Raw genomic sequence first — 4964 nt, forward strand, 5'->3', positions numbered from 1 at the left:
CTGGTATGGCCTCGTGCAGCGCACCTGACCCTGAATGGAAGTATTAAACCACCTACCGCGTCAGCTGTCACGGACCGCTGTATATTGGGATGCGGGTGTTTGTTTATTTGTGGGTTGTTTAACGCCACACTCAGCAATATTCCAACTATATGACGGCGGTCTGTAAATAATCGAGTCTCGACCACACAATCCAGTGATTGATATCATGAGCATCGATCCACGCAAATGGGATACCATGACATGCATCAACCAAGTAGCGAGCCTGACCACCCAATCCCGTTAGTTGCCTTTTACGACATGTGCTACATGGGCAGCTGATGTTACATATGAACAGCTGATGTTACATATAGAAATCTTAAGTTACATGTGTAAAGCTGATGTTACATATGGACAGCTGATGTTACATATGGGGTCTTATGTTACATGTGGAAAGCTGATGTTACATATGGACAGCTGATGTTACATATGGACAGCTGATGTTACATATGGACAGCTGATGTTACATAAGTACAGCTGATGTTACATATGTACAGCTGATGTTACATATAGGCAGTCGATGTTATATTCTGAGATCTTATGTTACTTGTGGACAGCTAATGTTACATATGGACAGTTGATGTTACATATGGAGATCTTATGTTACATATGGACAGCTGATGTTACATATGGACAGCTGATGTTACATTTGGACAGCTGATGTTACATATGGACAGCTGATGTTACATTTGGACAGCTGATGTTACATATGGACAGCTGATGTTACATATGGACAGCTGGTGTTACATATGGAGATCTTATGTTACATGTGGACAGCTGATGTTACATATGGACAGCTGATGTTACATATGGACATCTGATGTTACATATGAACAGCTGGTGTTACATATGGAGATCTTATGTTACATATGGAAATCTGATGTTACATATGAACAGCTGGTGTTAGGTATGGACAGCTGGTGTTACATATGGAGATCGTATGTTACATATGGACAGCTGATGTTACATATGGGCAGCTGATGTTACATATGGGCAGCTGAATTTACCCATGGACAGCTGATGTTACATATGGAGATCTTATGTTACATATGATTAGCTGGTGTTAGATGTGGACAGCTGATGTTACATATGGACAGCTGATGTTACATATGGGCAGCTGATGTTACATATGGAGATTTGATGTTACATATGGACAGCTGATGTTACATATAGGCAGCTGAATTTACCCATGGACAGCTGATGTTACATATGGAGATCTTATGTTACATATGAATAGCTGGTGTTAGATGTGGACAGCTGATGTTACATATGGACAGCTGATGTTACATATGGGCAGCTGATGTTACATATGGAGATTTGATGTTACATATGGACAGCTGATGTTACATATGGGCAACTGATGTTACATACGGGCAGGTGATGTTACATATGGAGATCTTATGTTACATGGGAACAGCTGATATGGTATTAAGGTTAAATTGCAAAATCTAATCTGGATGTTTGGAAAATACTTGAAGACTAACACAACGTGTTCACCACAGTTTTTGAGTTCAAGGTAGGAGAAGAATTACAAACGAAATTAAAAGAACAATTACATGTTATCACAAGATCACTACTTTGAAGAGTTTCGAGAAATTTGATCACCAACTCATCCATCTATCAGATTCTTTGCTTTGATCTTGTCATACCTCTACAGGGAGGGGGTTTAACACCCTTTCAACAGAATTTCAGTTACAGCACGGTTTGTCATCTTGATGTGGAAGGAAAGCCCAAATTGATGCGGGCGATGTACGTAACCTTATGGTGAAAACCCCCTATCACTGGTATTTTGGTAATAAAACCCCCTAGCACTGGTATTGTGGTAATAAAACCCACTAGCACTGGTATTTTGGTAATAAAACCCACTAGCACTGGTATTTTGGTATCAAAACCCACTAGCACTGGTAGTTTTGTAATGAAACCCACTACCACTTGAATTTTGGTAATACATCCCACTAAAACTGGTATTTTGATAATAAAGCCCACAAGCACTGGTATTTTGATAATAAAGCCCACTAGCACTGGTATTTTGATAATAAAGCCCACTAGCACTGGTATTTTGGTAATAAAGACCACTAGCACTGGTATTTTGGTAATAAAGCCCACTAGCTCTGGTATTTTGATAATAAAGCCCACTAGCACTGGTATTTTGGTAATAAAGCCCACTAGCTCTGGTATTTTGGTAATAAAGCCGAAAGCACTGGTATTTTGGTTGGTGAATCCATCGGCGTAAACAACAAAGCCAGGGAGTTGATGGGGATGTGACCAGGGACGTGTGAAGCTGACCTCACTGAACTAATGAGCCGTGCAGCAAAGTAAAGTGAGGAGTAACCTGCTTGGGTGATGTGGACGAATGTATTTAGGCATTGCCCTTAAGGTCACAGCCGATACAGGCCATGTCCAGGGGGTCACTGTGGCTAATTGGGTGAATATTCTTCCAAAGCATGACCTTGAAGTCAGCCATTCATATGCAAGCAAAATCATTTAAACAGATATAGGACATCTTAGTATGGAAACGGGTATTTATCGGATTCCATACACTATATTTCCAATTTGCCCGCCTTTGATTTTGTTTCGAAATGAAAAGCATGCTCCATTGAAAAGAAGGATCTTATGAACATTTTTTAAGCATCAAATAGCAACATGTCTTTGATATTCCACATATTTCACACACCCTATTTCTGATAGCTATCATGTGGCCATTTTGATTTTTTTAAATTGAATGTTGGGAGGATATTATGAATATTCTCCGGATTCAATGAAAAACAAAATATCCAATGGTTTGGGAGGGCAAGAGGTTGGGGGAGAAACTTCATCTCCGCCTCCCCAGAAATATAGTAATTTGTTTGTTTTGTTTTCTGTTTATTTGTTTGGGTTATGTTTGGCTTGTTTGAGCTTTTAATGACAAAACAACATCGGAAACACCTAGAAACAACATCGGAAAAACCTAGAAACAACATCGGAAACACCTAGAAACAACATCGGAAGCACAAAGAAACAGCATCGGGAAAACCTAGACACAACATCGGGAACACCTAGAAACAACATCGGGAACACCCAGAAACAACATCGGGAACACCCAGAAACAACATCGGAGGCACCCAGAAACAACATCGGGAACACCTAGAAACAATATCGGAGGCACCCAGAAACAACATCGGGAACACCTAGAAACAACATCGGGAACACCTCGAAACAACATCGGAAACACCTAGAAACAACATCGGAAACACCTAGAAACAACATCGGGAACACCTAGAAACAACATCGGGAACACCTAGAAACAACATCGGGAACACCTAGAAACAACATCGGGAACACCCAGAAACAACATCGGGAACACCTAGAAACAACATCGGAAACACCTCGAAACAACATCGGGAACACCCAGAAACAACATCGGGAACACCCAGAAACAACATCGGGAACACCCAGAAAGTACATCGGAGGCACCCAGAAACAACATCGGGAACACCTAGAAACAACATCGGGAACACCTAGAAACAACATCGGGAACACCTAGAAACAACATCGGGAACACCCAGAAAGTACATCGGAGGCACCCAGAAACAACATCGGGAACACCTAGAAACAACATCGGGAACACCTAGAAACAACATCGGAAACACCTAGAAACAACATCGAAAACACCTAGAAACAACATCGGGAACACCCAGAAACAACATCGGGAACACCCAGAAACAACATCGGAAACACCTAGAAACAACATCGGCAACACCTAGAAACAACATCGGAAACACCTAGAAACAACATCGAAAACACCTAGAAACAACATCGGGAACACCTAGAAACAACATCGGAAGCACCAAGAAACAACATCGGGAAAACCTAGAAACAACATCGGAGGCACCTAGAAACAACATCGGGAACACCTAGAAACAACATCGGGAACACCCAGAAACAACATCGGGAACACCTAGAAACAACATCGGGAACACCCAGAAACAACATCGGGAACACCTAAAAACAATATCGGGAACACCTAGAAACAACATCAGTGCAAATTCGGGTTTCGAACCCACGACCATAGGTTTCTGCGCACCTAAGGGACACAACTCTGTACAGTGAATTGCGGTGCCTTAGACCACTGGGCCATCCAACCAGTGCCATGACTTCAAGTTGCGACTCATCACAATGTCAGTTTATGAATGCGTGTAAGTAAATTGTCGAACTATCATGCAAAACATGTGTGAAGAAATCACCAAGCCGTTAATTCGTATTCAGTTTATATTAAAGACATGCACAGTCACCTGCCTGTTGGTCTATCAGGAAGCGGTATCACCCCACAGATAACATCCTTACCTTGTTGGTCTATCAGGGAGCGGTGTCACCCCACAGATGACACCCCTACCTTGTTGGTCTATCAGAGAGCGGTGACACCCCACAGATGACACCCCTACCTTGTTGGTCTATCAGGGGGCGGTGACACCCCACAGATGACATCCTTACCGTGTTGGTCTATCAGGGAGCGGTGACACCCCACAGATGACATCCTTACCTTGTTGGTCTATCAGGGAGCGGTGTCACCCCACAGATGACATCCTTACCTTGTTGGTCTATCAGGGAGCGGTGTCACCCCACAGATGACACCTTACCTTGTTTGTCTATCAGGGAGCGGTGTCACCCCACAGATGACTCCCTTACCTTGTTGGTCTATCAAGGAACGGTGTCACCCCACAGATGACACCCCTACCTTGTTGGTCTATCAGGGAGCGGTGTCACCCCACAGATGACATCCTTACCTTGTTGGTCTATCAGGGAGCGGTGTCACCCCACAGATGACACCTTACCTTGTTGGTCTATCAGGGAGCGGTGTCACCCCACAGATGACATCCTTACCTTGTTGGTCTATCAGGGAGCGGTGTCACCCCCACAGATGACATCCTTACCTTGTTGGTGGTCAGGGA

Source organism: Haliotis rufescens, unplaced genomic scaffold (assembly GCF_023055435.1).
Source record: "Haliotis rufescens isolate VD_foot unplaced genomic scaffold, xgHalRufe1.0.p SCAF_6, whole genome shotgun sequence".
Lineage (NCBI taxonomy): Eukaryota > Metazoa > Mollusca > Gastropoda > Lepetellida > Haliotidae > Haliotis > Haliotis rufescens.